Source organism: Bactrocera neohumeralis, chromosome 3 (assembly GCF_024586455.1).
Source record: "Bactrocera neohumeralis isolate Rockhampton chromosome 3, APGP_CSIRO_Bneo_wtdbg2-racon-allhic-juicebox.fasta_v2, whole genome shotgun sequence".
Classification (NCBI taxonomy): domain Eukaryota; kingdom Metazoa; phylum Arthropoda; class Insecta; order Diptera; family Tephritidae; genus Bactrocera; species Bactrocera neohumeralis.
This window is the reverse complement of record NC_065920.1, coordinates 48,256,903-48,274,285: the sequence shown is the minus strand read 5'-3', so window position 1 is coordinate 48,274,285 and position 17,383 is coordinate 48,256,903. Positions and strand designations below refer to the sequence as shown.

At 38.4% G+C, this 17,383-nt stretch overlaps 1 protein-coding gene across 4 annotated transcripts in view; it reads right to left on the bottom strand.

The window, feature by feature from the left end:
• LOC126752523 (uncharacterized) overlaps nt 1–17,383 on the bottom strand; it is a 227,239-nt gene that overhangs the window by 66,639 nt on the left and 143,217 nt on the right. For 2 of the 4 annotated variants that reach the window (XM_050463390.1, XM_050463394.1), the window contains exon 1: nt 12,804–13,230. The exons of 1 other annotated variant lie outside the window; for it this stretch is intronic. The gene's annotated coding sequence lies outside the window, so the exon portion shown is untranslated. Of the gene's footprint in view, nt 1–12,490; nt 12,762–12,803; nt 13,231–17,383 lie in introns of those variants that run through there. One more of the 4 variants, XM_050463391.1, reaches the window with a different exon arrangement.

Below are 17,383 nucleotides of genomic sequence, written 5' to 3'. Positions count from 1 at the left end.
TAGCGTCGCAAACATGGAGCAAAATAAAGAGAAAATACGGCATATTTTACAGTTCTACTACGATAAAGGCAAAAATGCATCTCAAGCCGCCAATAAAATTTGTGCAGTTTATGGACCCGATACATTTCCATTTCCACCGCACAACGATGGTTTCAACGTTTTCGTTCTGGTGTAGAGGTGGTCGAAGGTGCGCCACGCTCCGGAAGGCCTGTTGTCGAATATTGCGATAAAATCGGTCAAGAGCTGGGCATGAGTCATCAAAAATTCATTTCAATTTCAATAAAAACAAAATCAATAAAAATACCGCAAGACTTTTTTGACAACCCATTATATAATTCATTTTTGTCTTGTGAAAGTTTCAAATGGAATTTAAATTATGTTAAATATATAGGAAGTTGGTGTAGCTGCAATCCGATTTCATACTGTAACATAAAGATGTCAGAGGAATGACACGTACCAAATTTAGTTGAGTTAGGTCTCAAGATATGTGAATTCACCTAAAAGTGGGCCGTGCCACGCCTATAGTCCGATTTTGACCCGGCTCCTTCAAAGCTCTCTCTTACCTTCTCGGCGGTAAAATTATAAGTTATATCCGTCAGTCACCCGTATTTCATCTCGTCTCGTCATCCTGATCTTTTATATACATACAAGTATATATATAACCCTATCTCGCTTAGTTTTATGTGATACATACCACCGTTAGGTGAACAAAACTATTATACTCCGTAGCAACATGTTGCGTGAGTATAAAAATGTGGAAGTGGAAATTACAGCGTGTTCTCGCAATCTATCGCAAATGGGATTCTTATCGGGCCCTTGTTTACATTTAAGCTAAGTTTTGAAATTTCCAGTGATTAGCGAATGTTATGCCGATAAGAATACGAGGACACAATGTAGAGCACAAGTGTTCTTTTTGCATTTCGGAAGCTATTAGACTGATAATGAAATTATTATTTATTGTTTATTTTAATGTTTAGAGACACTTAGAACTAAAAACAGATAGAGTTTCGTAAACTTCTAATTATATTTTTTAAAAATCTCTCTAATGTTTAACATTTCATATGGGAAGGCTGTTTTAAAGGTTTTTTAAGATCCGCTGTATTTACTGTAATTTTTTTAAATAAGAAAATTCAACATCTTTAAATTTACTCCCTTTCTTCGAACTAAGTTAAGTTAGGTTAGGTTAAGAGGCCGTTACTGATTTTTCGAGCTACTAAAGCAAAACCCTAACTTAATATGAGTACTAACGCGATTATAGTAGCCAATATGCAACTGAATATAAAAATTTGTGTTATGCATAATTTGAGCAATGTTGCCTCTTAATTTAAACGGTGCTCTCAAAAATGTTAACTCTGGGTTATTAGCTCCGTTTTCCAGCATGGTGATATCAGTCGCCTTTCTTCTTCTTCTTTACTGGCGTAGACACCGCTTACGCGAATATGGCCGAGTTAACAACAGTTTCTTATTTTCGCTACGTGGCGCCAATTGGATATTTCAAGCGAAGCCAGGTCGTTCTCCACTTGGTCCTTCCAACGGAGTGGAGGTCTTCCTCTTCCTCTGCTTCCCCCGGCGGATACTGTGTCGAATACTTTCAGAGCTGGAGTGTTTTCGTCCGTCCGGACAACATGACCTAGCCAGCGTAGCCGCTGTCTTTTAATTCGCTGAACGATGTCAATGTCGTCGTATATCTCGTACAGCTCATCGTTCCATCGAATGCGATATTCGCCGTGGCCAATGCGCAAAGGACCATAAATCTTTCGCAGAACTTTTCTCTCGAAAACTCGTAACGTCGACTCATCGGTTGCTGTCATCGCCCAAGCCTCTGCACCATATAGCAGGACGTGAATTATGAGTGACTTATAGAGTTTGGCTTTTGATCGACGAGAGAGGACTTTACTTTTGCCTACTCAGTACGAAGTAGCACTTGTTGGCAAAAGCAATCCTGCGATGGATTTCCAGGCTGACATTGTTGGTGGTGTTTATGCTGGTTCCCAAATATACGAAACTATCTCCAACTTCAATGACTTATGACTGTCACCAGTGACGTGGGAGCCAAGTCGCGAGTGCGACGATTGTTTGTTTGATGACGGAGATAGGGCGTCTTGCCCTCGTTCACTGCCAGAGCCATTTTCTGTGCTTCCTTGTCCAGCCTGGAGAAAGCAGAACTAACGGCGGGGGTGTTGAGGCCGATGATATCAATATCATCGGCATACGCCAGCAACTGTACACTCTTATAGAAGATGGTACCTTCTCTGCTTAGTTCTGCAGCTGGAATTATTTTCTCCTGCAACAGATTGAAGAAATCGCATGATAGAGAGTCGTCTTGTCTGAAACCTCGTTTGGTATCGAACGACTCGGAGAGGTCCTTCCCGATCCTGACGGAGCTTTTGGTGTTGCTCAACGTCAGTTTACACAGCCGTATTAGTTTTGCGGGGATACCAAATTCAGACATCGCGGCATAAAGGCAGCTCCTTTTCATGCTGTCAAAAGCAGCTTTGAAATCGACAAAGAGGTGGTGTGTGTCGATTCTCCTTTCACGGGTCTTTTCCAAGATTTGGCGCATGGTGAATATCCGGTCGGTTGTTGATTTGCCAGGTCTAAAGCCACACTGATAAGGTCCAATCAGTTTGTTGACCGTGGGCTTTAATCTTTCACACAATACGCTCGATAGAACCTTATACGCGATGTTGAGGAGGCTTATCCCACGGTAGTTGGCGCAGATTGTGGGGTCTCCCTTTTTGTGGATTGGGCAGAGCACGCTTAAATTCCAATCGTTGGGCATGCTTTCGTCCGACCATATTTTACAAAGAAGCTGATGCATGCTCCTTACCAGTTCTTCGCCGCCGTGTTTGAATAGCTCGGCCGGCAATCCATCGGCCCCCGCCGCTTTGTTGTTCTTCAGACGGGTAATTGCTATTCGAACTTCTTCGTGGTCGGGTAATGGAACGTCTGCTCCATCGCCATCGATTGGGGAATCGGGTTCTCCTTCTCCTGGTGTTGTACGTTCACTGCCATTCAGCAGGCTGGAGAAGTGTTCCCTCCATAATTTAAGTATGACCTGGGCAGTCGCCCTGCTTAATATAAAATTGTGATATAATTTTAAATCAAAATGAAAACTACTAACAAGTTGCCTTACACAATATTTGTATTAGCCTCAATGTACGTTGTAGTCTCCAGAAGAAACACTCATAGACATTCAAGTGTAGGATTTATCATGTTGTGTAAACTTGATTTTTTTAATTGGGATTTAGTTAATAACTATGAGTTTATTAGAGAATTTTCCATTGTATACTCCAGTAAATTATTAAAACCAGTTATCCTGGCAGCCAGTTAGAAATATCGTAGACAAATTTGCCATGCAAGCAACCGAAGTTAATTGCAAAACTGAATTGATAAACCAAAACACCAAATAGTTATTTATAAAGCGGACAGTTCTCTTACGCTCCAATATTTGTTTTATAAACTCTCTTATGCGGCTATAAAATTCTTCTGGATCAGAGTGGAACGCAAATAGTCCTCTGAACAACTTGCCGTAGGTGATAGGTGTTCTGACTGTACACTATACAATAACCTTCTGCACGGTGAGGTTACATACCTTCCTTGTCGTATGCAAATAATCTAAAAAGTATGTAGGAAGACGAGGTGGAATCAAACCCAAACCTAACGAAGTAGCTGAGATTGATATTGACCGAGTTAACAAATTTGTGGTGGGGTCAAACGATTCATCGATATCTAGTAGTTTTGTCAATCAAAAAGACCCACCATTCATAGCTCTCCCAGTGAGACCCTGCGCTTCCTTTTTTGCCAGGAAAAACGATGATAAAGATTAATGTAACAACCATAACTGGAGCTAAATATCTAGATATTTAGTATTAAATTCAACTTGACAACATGATTTCATTCATTTTTGTAAATTTTGGCAAGAGCGCAGAGTTATAACTAGCAGAGATATGGCGAATCGAAGGTGACTAATATATGTTTCTAATAATTCAGTATCTTACAAATTATAGACCGTTCAGGATAGGCTTAGATCCTAGCTACTGAAAAAATATAACCTCTATAGAATATTAATGCCATACAAATTTAGTAATTTGTAGTTATTGGACTGGAAATGAAAACAGAGGCCTTCGAATGCCCTATCAGTAAGTAACATATTTGAAAACAATAATGACTAAAAATAACCTTACATCTTTCATGTAAATAACAATTTAATGGTAGAGATCACTTCATAGTGTGAATGTAGGGCTGCTAAAAAGTAGCTCTGATCTTGAAAAAAACCATCAACCTCAAATTATTACCTTAATTATTTTTAATTTTCAAGTCTCTGCTCTGGTTAGATAAAACCAACATACCTAAAATACACAGAAACTAATTTGCATAATTTCTCACATAAATACTAACATCCGCACATACTTATAAACCATTTACTCCATTTAGAGACATAATTTCACTTCACTTTTTAATGCCGCATAAGCGAGTGCCTTACAGTGCATATCCACTTATTTGGCACACGCACCTCTTTTTTGGAAATTCTAACAGCGTTTGCCTAAATTTGTGCTCAGTAATTTATTTCGCGGGAGAAAGTTGCTTAACATGGCAACAAAACATTATTCATGTGAAATATTTTCGGGTAATTTGATTTTGCTGACTCTTTTGGTTTGACTTTTTTTTGGTTTAGTTGAAATATTTGCGAATTTCCTATTCGGCTTTGTTGCATTGTTTACGTTTTATGAGTCACATAAAATCTTTTGTGGCTAAGTATGTTCATACATATAACTATACAGACATATGTTTGTATGGAAATGGATAAATATTTGAAAAATGATTTCTCTCCGGTGTTATGATAACATGTATTTAAACTATCCAAAAACAGTTGACTTCTCAACAACAGTCAGTTTGTCTTTCAAAACACTAATTATCAGGCCTGTCTTTTGTATGTTTATACCCTTGCAACTTGCCTTGATATAGAACTGTAATTTCGCACAGGAGATCACAGTAGCAAGGAGCACATCTATTGTAGTTTTTTAACATTCCTCTCGACGAATGGACATAAGCCTCTTTTTTTATGAGCGAACGACAAATTGGGAGGATGGAGTCATGTGTAGAAGTTCACGCAAGTGAGAAAAGTTCTCTGATCGCCATTCACTTGGGAGTGGCCAAAAACGATTCTTTTACACATGGTTCAACCAGCTCACAACTTCCGGTCTTTGACCAAGTATCCTCTGGGTAGCCTAAGAACATCCGTTCGAAGGCGAGCTAAAGAAGGCGAAACATCCCTACATAGGGTTTTGCGCTGGGTTTAGGACCCGCCACGTAAAAAACCACACCCAATGAAAAGGAACAACAAGCCTCGGATGAGAGGCCCCCCTTTTGATGACGACCATGGCAAACGAAATAAGGACTACGATTTGAGGGCATGCATCTGGAATGTCCGGACCCTTAATTGGGAAGGTGCCGCTGCCCAGCTGGTTGATGTTCTCGCGAAAATAAAGGCTGACATCACCGCCGTCCAAGAAATGCGATGGACGGGACAAGGACAGAGTCGAGTAGGTCTTTGTGACATTTACTACAGTGGCCATATAAAGAAGCGCAAGTTTGGTGTTGGATTCGTGGTGGGATAGAGAGCGATGTTCTTCTACATATCGCTGATTTGCGCCCACGCCCCGTCGGAAGAGAAGGACGATGTGACCAAAGATGCCTTCTATAAGCGCTTGGAACACACTTAAGATCGCTGCCCCCGCCACGATGTCAAAATCATGCTTGGCGACTTTAACGCCAGGGTGGACAAAGAAGGTATATTTGCCACTACGGTCGGTAAATTCAGCCTCCACGACGAAACATCTCCAATTGGGTTGAGGCTGATTGACTTCGCCGGGGCCCGAAATATGGTTATCTGTGGTACTAGATTCCAGCACAAGAAGATACATCAAGCTACCTGGGTGTCTCCGGATCGAAAAGCCACTAAGATCGATCATGTTGTGATAGACGGAAGACACGTCTCCAGTGTTCTAGACGTGCGTACGCTCCGAGGTCCTAACATCGACTCGGACCACTATCTTGCTGCAGCCAAGATTCGCACCCGCCCCTGTGCAGCAAAAAACGCACGTCAACAAACACAAGGAAGGTTCGACGTCGAGAAGCTGCAATCAGAATAGACAGCAGAACGATTTTCTACTCGGCTCGCACTCTTGCTTTCTGAGAGCACTCGTCAACAACTCGGTATAAGGGAACTGTGGGACGGCATTTCAAACTCCTTATGTACAGCAACAACCGAAACCATTGGTTTTCGGAGAATGTAAAAGAACAGCTGGTACGACGAGGAGTGCCGTGTCGCAGCGGAGAGAAAACAGACTGCCTACCTCGCAACGTTACGATCGACCACAACACGTGCGGGATGGGATAGATACCAAGAGTTGAAGAGGGAAGCGAGACGCATTTGCAGACAGATAAAGAAAGAGGCCGAAATGCGTGAGTATGAAGAGCTTGATAAGCTGGCTCACAGGGGTAAAGCTCGAAAATTCTATGAAAATATGTGGCGGCTTACAGAAGGTTTCAAGACCGGAGCATACTCTTGTAGAACCCCTAGAACACGGCGGCGAAGAACTGATGGGGAGCATGATCAGCTTCTTTGTAAAATATGGTCGGACGAAAGCATGCCCAACGATTGGAATTTAAAGGTGCTATGCCCAATCCGTAAAAAAGGACACCCTACAATCTGCGCCAACTACCGTGGGATAAGCCTCCTCAACATCGCATATAAGGTTCTATCGAGCGTATTGTGTGAAAGATTAAAGTCCACCGTCAACAAACTGATTGGAACTTATCAGTGTGGCTTTAGACCTGGCAAATCAACAACCGACCAGATATTCACCATGCGCCAAATCTTGGAAAAGACTAGTGAAAGGAGAATCGACACACACCGCCTCTTCGTCGATTTCAAAGCTGCTTTCGACAGCACGTAAAGGAGCTGCCTTTGTGCCGCGATGTCTGAATTTGATATCCCCGCAAAACTAATACGGCTGTGTATAAACTGTCGTTCAGGATCGGGTAGGACCTCTCCGAGCCGTTCGATACCAAACGAGGTTTCAGACAAGGCGACTCCTTATCGTGCGACTTCTTCAACCTGCTTCTGGAGAAAATAGTTCGAGCAGCAGAACTAAATAGAGAAGGTACCATCTTCTATAAAAGTTTGCAGCTGCTGGCGTATGCCGATGATATTGATATCGAATTATAGATTAACTGTATTTAATTACTCTGCCAAATAAGAGCGCGATCTGTCAACCAGTTTATTTACAGCAGCTGCTTATGTCGGTACACCTCAGTAGTGCGTTGTGATTTTTACATTGTATCAAACAAAGAATTTCTCTCAATTTTTTTGTTTGTAACCAAATTTCGTGACGGTCGAGAGATCGTTGACGACATCTCTCGTTGTAGACGACTGATGAAAATATTAGAAAAGTGAAGGATAGGGTACTTGAAAATCGCAAGTGTTAGAGAGATGGCAAGAGGCTCTACATTTCTCGCGATTCCGTTCAAATGATTTTGGTGGATATTTTTTTTAGGGTTTGAACCGCGTCAAAAAGTGTACCGCAAACAGGTATGTTTGGACATGCTTGATCTTGCGAATTCTGATCACATATTCATGGAGAGCATTTTAACTGCCGATGAAACATGGGTCTATGAGTTTGACATGCAAACAAATCAACAATCAACGCAATGAAACCCGTTTTCAGTCGATCGAAGAGATTGAAAAAAATTCGCTGAAGAAGCTGAAGGCAATCCCAAAAAGTGCTTATGAAAAATGTTTCGAGGACTGAAAAAATCCTTGGCATAACTGTATTACATCTGGTAGGGATTACTTTAAAGTCAACAAAATAAATATTAATAAAAAATGAAATATTTTGCGTTTTATTTTCAATACTTTTTTGTCACAACTTATGTAAAAGTGGAGCAAGAAAATTGCGTGGATTAGTTTATTTACATTTTGCGTAATTTATTCCAAAAACTCTAGTTTTGTGCATTTATGACACATGCTTTTGAAGAACACGATTTCGCGATCTTTGTTTCAAAACGTCAACATTCCGCTTACACAATACAAATCGAAGGAATTTTGGTTGGTTAACTAACTAATTAGAAGAAACCAAGCATGAAGTTAGGAGAAAAACTTGTTTTGCGTTCATAACTAATTTTACTAATGTCTAACCAATAGGTGGAAATGGCATATTTACAAAAATTCAGAAATATTTAAATATATGAAAGCATACAAGCAGAGGTACTTGTACCGTTTAGTTAAAATTTTAACACCTCTTGATGCCATCATTAATTAGTGAATTATTAAAGGCAGGTGCTTAAGCTCATTTTGAATTTGTAAACAGATAATTATTGAAATGAGAAAAGCAAAAACATACTACATGTACATATGTACATATGTTATATACAAACATCTTAATTGTACACATAAAAGAAGCTACGAATAATGATATTTGAAAAAATTACAAAACTACATGAATTCATATACAGATCTGCTACTGAAGGTCCTGCGCAATTGCCGCTAACCAGAAATAAATTAAAAAAGCATTATTTTTATTTTTATAGAAATATTTATACATACGTACATACGAAGAACATCTAATACGTGTGTGTGTATATACGAGCACAGATTCATAGAGCTTCAAAAATTCACAAAATATGATCGATGTGCTAAGTTTTGAATGAAAACCACCATTTGGCCGACAGCAACACAACGTTTACGGCTGTCAACGCTGCAGCAGAATACTATTTATGAAGACATGCTGTATGTGTAGGTACGTTTAGTGTACCCTGCAGAAAAAGCAATTGATGGGCAATGAAAAAAATTCTAAGGAAAGTTTCAGGTAACATTTAAGTCCTAACTTGGTGTAAAAAGATATGTGGATGTGGAGGAGTCGCTGGAGAAGAGTTGCACTGAGCTTTTTCGCGGATGGTTCGAAGCCAGCAGGTAAAGTTGGAAGGGGAGCTGAACTGGCTAACTGTGCGCTCAAAGCTAGTCTGTCCTCAATAAAAGTATCACCAAGGTACTCCATCAGCAAACTCGTTTGGTTGATGATCATTGCGGAATTCCTGGAAACTGCAAAGCCGACGATCAAAAGAAGCTAACAATCGCACAGGAGAGGGTCGTCAATCAGAGCCTGCTAAGCGCACGCGAGGTTCATTGATCCAGTGATAGAACGCAAAATGTCAAGCAGATGAGACTCTCCTGAAAGTACCTGAAGATATCATGTTAAACCTTAACCCAGAGGATGGCGGTATTCTATTATTTATCGTTGTGAAGTGATTCGTCGTAATTGTATCTTAAACTCGTACACAAAAGCGGGCATCGGGTAAATGGCAACAGACGAAGTAGTGGGAACATTTATCCAAAAAGTTATCTATAGGCATCATCACGTACATAGGTCATCGCTTAGATAAATGCCATATAAATAGCTTGAGGTGAGTTTCTTAAAGATGGTATATCAAAGAACAAATCAACTAAGGAGAAAATACATTATTCGACCTCCAGACATTATTATAAAGGTTTCGATAAAATATCTTTTTTGACTTTGAATTAATGATGTTTTGAATTCTTTTCGTTTTGTGGAGAAACGATAACCTTGTATGTCAGATTTTCTAATTTTCCAGGCAGAGTATTAAAAAAAACAAGAAAAAACGTTAACTTCGGTTGCACCGAAGCTAAATACCCTTCACAGGTGCATTTCTGTTAGAAACTATGTGTTCAGTTTGTATGGCAGCTATATGCTATAGTTAACCGATCTGATCAATTTCTTCGGAGATTACATTGTTGCCTTAGGAAATAATATATACCAAATTTCGTGAATATATCTTATCAAATGTGAAAGTTGTCCATACAAGAACTTGATTCCGATCGTTCAGTTTATATGGCAGCTATATGTTATAGTGGTCCGATATCGGCCGTTCCGACAAATGAGCAGCTTCTTGAAGAGAAAATGACGTTTGCAAAATTTCAAAACGATACCTTAAAAGCTGAGGGACTAGTTCGTATATATACAGACAGACAGACAGACAGACGGACAGACAGACGGACATGGCTAAATCGACTCAGCTCGACATACTGATCATTTATATATATACTTTATAGGGTCTCCGACGATTCCTTCTGAGTGTTACAAACTTCGTGACAAACTTAATATACCCTGTTCAGGGTATAATTAATTTACATAAATGGAAATATTTATCACACTTTTCTTGGAGTTTCGAGTACCAAATTTTCTGAATTGGCAATTAATTGTTTCCGAAAACTCACACTAGAACTCGTTCGGAAGCAAAAACTTTGAGAAATACATCGTTGTACGATTTTCGGTTATGAAATTTCACGAAGCTATCAAACTGTATTCATACTTGTATGTACAAATAAACCCATAGTGGTTCAGACGTACATATATTTTTTACTGATTATGTAACACTGTCATTGTGATTATTGTGAAGTCTATATACCTTGTGTTGTGGCGCTGTATAAATATTGTGTAAATATAAATATATAACACGCACAAATGTCTGTATGTAAGTAAACATATGTATATATATGTACACACATGTATTATTTAGTACATGAAAACGAGGAAATGCTACAAATGCTACAATTTTTTCATATGACATGAAATTCTTGTCTGGCATTTTGCTTTTAATAGCGATAGAAACCACAGCAACCGCCATCACCGCTGCAACCGTGACGACAAAGTCTATTAGCAAAGCATATCAAGAGGGAATGCGAAGCAAATCAGAGACCGTACTTTGGACAAAAGTTTTAAAGCAAATACTTATATAATAAAGTAAGCTATAAATAAGTGATTAAGGGAGCTTAAATTAGGTCATAAGCATAAATACAGGGCATTTTGACAAATCGTGTTGCATTATTTTTGGAAAACTACGTATGTACATATGTATGTAGATACTATAGTGCTCCAATCTGAACAATTTTATCGGAGATTGAATTATTCTCTTAGACAATAAAGCATGCCAAATTTCGTGGAGATATCTTGTCGAATGAAAAATCTTTCCATACAAGCACTTGATTCCGTTCGTTCGGTTTATATGGCGGCTACATGCAATAGTGAACCGATCTAAACAATTTCTTCGGAGATGAAACTATTAGCTTAGAAGATAAGACATGCCAAATTTGGTGAAAATGAAATTTGTCAAAGTGTGAAATGAAAAATCTTTCCATACAAGCACTTGATTCCGAACGTTCAGTTTGTATATGTAAATATGCGATAGTGATCCGATATGAACAATTTCTTTATTGTAAGTATTGTCTTAAATCGTCAAATTTCGTAAAGATATCGTGTCAAATGAAAAAGTTTTCCATACAACCTCTTGATTCCGATGGTTCAGTTTGTATGGTATGGCAGGATTTTCGAGTGACTTTATTAATGTCAAATATACACACGAGCAGCAAAATTTTTTTTAGAATTTTAAATTTGTTGCTGCAATGCTTAAAAGTTACCGCATAAAGCCTGTAAGCCTTCCACACCAAACACATTGGACTCAATCAAACAATAACAATGCCTTCTGAATTCGGGAATTCATCAGCTGATTTGTTGTTATAATCGATTTTTTGCAATTCTAACACAATGTACGCCACATAGCGGTTTCGCACAACCAAACCGCAAATGTGAATGTATAATCTCCGACTTGCTGGGCATGAGATGCACAGATGTTGACACACCAGTGCACGCAAAGTTCAGTGAAATTCATGAAGCAGGAGGTGGAGTGGTCGAGCTAAGTGGTGACTGCACACGCAAACCAAATATACGACACGCATGCCATACAATTTATTGCTTTGCCGTGTTTCTGTGCCCGTTTGCGTTTGTGTGAGTGTGTGTGTGTGCAACTAAATTCATTAAACTCCAATAAACTGCCTTTGTTAGCCGATTCTGGAAATGGTTGACGAAACGAACCAACAATGAGATGATGCATGCAATCGTATCGTTGCGACCGACAATGACAATATGAAACTGTTACAATAGCACGAACAATAAAAATAACAACAACGCATTGGTAAAATGCAGCAGCGTTGACATTTGATTCCGCGGTCGCCGCAGCCGCAGCCGCAGCTTCAGCTTTTCTGATATGCATATACTATACAAACATATGTATGTATGTACCTAAAAAATGCATACTTCTGTTTGTTTATGCATGTGTGCGTACACAGCATGGTACAACAACTGAGTTGGTTGCTCGCTGTCGTCTGCTCTGCTCGCTACGCCGCTGTGGGGGAGCAAAGCAGGCAGCAGCCAGCAGCCAGCAAGCAGTCAACAAATAAGGTATTGGCGTTTAAGTGGGCGACGTGGCTGCGGTGGAAAACAAGTACCGAAACACGTTTAAGTGCTATTTGGCCAACGCGCACACGCTTACGTTTATATATGTATATATATTCGTATGTACATATATCTTTGCGTTGCTGCTGGCACTTAAGCCATTAAGTGTTACATACCATATCGGTCCATAAGCTGCTCTGCTACTTGATATATGCATTCTACTTACATATACACATATGTACATACATACATACATATTTATGCTTGTGCAGCGCATGTATGCAATTTTGTTTTGCTCTTCATAATGTTTTTCGTAATTTTTCTGTTTTGTTTTCACGTGTTATTCTTGTGTTTACTTTACATTACATATTATTTTCAACTATAAATCACGCACACACACTCACACACACCACAAACATTAACAGTGCACTATTATTTATATACTTTCTTACATTTTCACTTAAAATTTATAATATAAACACTGCTTACTTTGAAATATTTGTTGCTGCTTTTATGCCACTATCGCTGCCTTCTTCTAACCTTTTCATAAACTTGCCAAAATCGGTTGACTGACCTTTTAGCCAATATCAGTTTATTATTATTATTTCTTATGCTCTCTGCTCTAGTTTATTTTATTGCTTAACTCTTGGCAACATCACTCACACGCGTCTTTTCATTTTGTACACATATTTTGCAACGTAACTATTTTTGTATATAAATATGTATCTGCGAATTATTTTGTAAAAAAAAAACAACACTTCTTCTGCGCTTGTTCTTTTGTATTGGTTTGTTGTTATTGCTTGGTATCCGTTTCCGCACTCTTGTCTCGCACAATATTCAATTCACACTACGGGACGCGTACACGAAACAACCGACACCGACACTTTGCAACACTAAACTAAAATCACTGGTAAAGCAAACGATGCTATGAACGTCCAATTAGCTTCACACTAACGTTTAGTTAACACTCGAAACACCCTGTGCTGACATCATTTGGTGAATCGTGCGACTTGTCCGAGTAAATATAAATACTTGTAAGCATAAATTCGCGCTTTTATTATTTCCAATAACGTGCTGTCTTTTATTAGTTGTATAAATGTGAAATTAATATCCATTAAAAATAAGTCAAATAACTGTATTTTGTATGTAGCAGTACACTAGATTCCTATTAGATTTCAATTCGCACCATTTTTGTTGTTCCTCTTCACATTGACTTTCCGTTTTGTTTATTTTGCCACATGCGCACTATGCAAAACAATATATTACGGCGTTCAGAGTACGACAACTAACAGCTGAGACAATATAAAAGGGATATTCACAACAAGTTGCACAGAGTAGTGCAAACGAAATTGTTTAAAATTTATTGTCATCGTTATATGAATGCTAACTATTAGTTAAGGTTGAGTGTTGAGAATTTCCATATTATTTATAAAGAATCTTAATGAAGAGCACAAACATTGCAATTTTTTGGCGAGATGTGAATTGTCAAAAGGCAAGATTTTAATCATGATTTAACCATATAGAACTTCAGTTAATTCCATATAGAGGTTCTGCTACTCCGGAGCGTGCTTTGTCTTATGAAAAAAGATTTTTAATCCAAAAATGTAAAAAAAAGCATTTATGTTTTTCTAAGGCATTTGTTGTTTACATTTTTATTAGTATGTTCTTTTTTTTTTTTTTTTTTTTTTTTTTTTTTTTTTTTTTTTTTGTTTTTATAGTAGGGGGAAGCATCGAAAGCCGGAGTGCGGAACTTTACTCCGCTAAACCTCACCTACTCCCAACTCAAGGCTCACCACCGATTAAGTATTACTTCGTGGGAGGGACAGGACATTTAAATCTCCTCTATTGTGCGGACTGACGGACGCCTAATTTGTCTCAGTTTTGTCATTATGGATGCTGACGCTTCGCTGACAGCTTTCCAATTATCAGTCGACTGACACATGAATTTCGTTAAATTATCGACCGTAAAACCACCACCGAGTGTGGTTTTTAGCATTTCCCTTGTATTTGAAAATCGAGGGCAATAAAATAGTACATGCTCAGAGTCTTCTATATGCTCTGTACATGTCGGACAGTTCGGACTAATGTCATTGTTGAATCTGAAAAGGTAGCTTCTAAAGCACCCATGTCCACTAAGTATTTGGGTCAGATAAAAGTCTAGGTCCCCATGTCGTCTGTCTATCCACGAGTGGATGTCCGGTATCAGTCGGTGGGTCCAACGCCCTTTGGATGAGGAATTCCACCGCTCCTGCCACATTTTAATGCTTTTGTCCCTCTCCTCTGTCCTTGCCGATACTGTTTTAGGCGCTGATAGATGATATAAACGCTCGAGTTCATCTCCCTGGATGTCAATGGGCGGCATGCTGGCTAATACTTCAGCAGCGTCAGTTGATGTAGTCCGGAAAGCACTTATTACTCGAATTGCAGAAAGCCTATGCACTGCAATCATTTGTTTAGCATACGCTTTTATATCCATTGCCTGTATCCATACTGGTGCTGCGTACAGTATTACGGAGCTCATTGCTTTCGCTATTAAGAATCGCCGGCTGGAACGCACACAGCCTGTATTGGTCATCATTCTCGATAGAGCATTGTAAATTTTATTTGCTTTACTGGAGGAATACTCCAGGTGTTCTTTAAATTTTAATTTAGAATCTAATATTACTCCCAGATACTTCAGCTGCTGCTGCGAAGTAATCTCGCACTCCCGTATGGTGTGCTCTATTTGTTCTTCTACCTTCCTGGTGCTTATGAGCAAAACTTCAGTTTTTTGCTCCGACAGTTCCAGACTCACAGAAGAGAACCAATGTTTATTAATATGTATGATTTACAATTCGTTTGTATCATAGCTACTAAGAGCAGCTAGCTATTAGGATATTCTCACAAATTTCAAAATAACGAAAAAGTAAAAAAAGGAAAACTAGGAAGCAAGAAAATACCAAAATGTTGATTTTAATAATCACATTATAATTTATCAATGGATTTACAATTCAAAACTATTAAAATAAGCAAAATGCGGTATAAAGCTAACCCGAAGTTCGAAATTCTTTATATTAGGAATATGGGTTTATGGAAAGTATTGACCTGATTTCATCCATTTTTAGCACAAGGGTATGCCTATATCATAAAATTATTTTTTCCGTATATCAATACTAGACCTCAAATATTCACCGCTATTGTCGATAAAAAGCTAGGGCGTAAAAGACTTATTGTGGCAAGGAACATCCATACAACTTTAATTTGGTACGAGTGGACGGACAGGCAGTCACTCGTCTCGCATTCCTGATAATTTATAAGATAATGGGTTGTAAAAAAAGTCTTGCGGTAGTTTTATTGATTTTTTTTTTTTAGTGAAATTGAAATGAATTTTTGATGACTCATGCTCAGCTCTTGACCGATGCTACGGCTGCTACTATGCCGGTCTCTTTCAACCAATTCAGCGATTTTATCGCAATTTTCGACGACAGGCCTTCCGAAGCGTGCCGCATCTTCGACCACCTCTACACCAGAACGAAAACGTTGAAACCATCGTTGTGCGGTGGAAATGGAAACTGTATCGGGTCCATAAACTGCACAAATTCTATTGGTCCGTCAGAAGAGCTGGCAAGGAACATCCATACAACTTTTGCGAATTTGACACGAGTGGACAATCAATCAAACAGGCAAATGTCAAAAAGGTCTTGCATTCCTGATAATTTATAATATATATGTATGATTTCATATCTATATCGATTAGTTTTAGGTGATACAAACAACCGTGAACACAACTATAATACTCTGTACCAACATGTTGCGAGAGTATAAAAATCAATAAACAGAATATCATAACCAGAGAACATAAAAGCACTCACTTTTAAGTTCTCTGTCATAACTACAACGGTCATAATGACAGTGAAATTTATTTAAATCTTAGTTACTTAACTTGTTATTGAGAAAAATCTACGATGCTTCAAGGGCATAAAATCTCTGCATGTAGATATAAGTTCACCCAAATGTCATCGATGGCATTAATATTTCCATTTACGTTAAAAAAAATAAAAATTCTGACAGATGAGAATAAAATTTTCCCATTTTCGTCGAGAATTCAAGTGATAGAATAAGCATAGAATAAAATTTTGACAACGCACAAATATGTACATACATATAGTAACCTGAAATGCAAAATAACGTAACAAAATTTTCGGAAATTTACAGAGGAAGGAATGAAACACGTAATAAAATGAAACATAAGTGAAACAAAATTTAAATATTGGTTAAAACTGAGCGATTGTCAAATTGTGCGGGATCCAACGAGAACAAACCTTTTTTACGGCCAGGTGTTCATGCAATATCGAATGTATGCTGGTGGGAGAAATGCATAGGCATGCCTCTATCTGAAGGTATGTTACATGACGGTCTTGCATTATCAGTTCACGTACGGCATCGATGTTTTCTGGCACAACAGCTGTTTTTGGACGACCTTCACGGAATTCGTCTTTGAGCGAGCGTCGGCCACGATTGAATTCGTTGTACCAGTTTTTCACAGTGCTATAGGATGGTGCTTCATAGCCATACAAAGATTTTAGTTCATCGATACACTCTTGTCGTGATAATCCACGTCGAAAGTTGTGAAAAATGGTCGCAAGAAAATGTTCACGAGTAATTTCCATTTTTTGGCCGAGATGAATTTTTTAAATCCCTGTAAATAAAACAATTCACGATTAAATGACAAAACGTTCTGAGTGATGTTATGCTAAAAAATGTCAAACTTTCCAATGGAAATGTCAGATTGCACCTCGAAACTACGTTATTTTGCATTTTAGGTGACGATATAGAAATATACATACAAGGAAGAGAGGAATTGCAATAATAAAATATTCGGGCATATGCCAGAAACCGATTGATTTAGTTTATTTTGAAAACTTTACATTTGCCATAAAACAGCTGTTGAAGCAAATAACTCTTGTTTTCAACTGATATGTAAATATTTTATTTTCCAAAAATTTAAATTTTCTGGAATGAACATGAATCGTGCTCTAAGAGTTTTTGAAAGTAATGGCTTCAACTTACAAAGGATTAGAAGTAGGCTT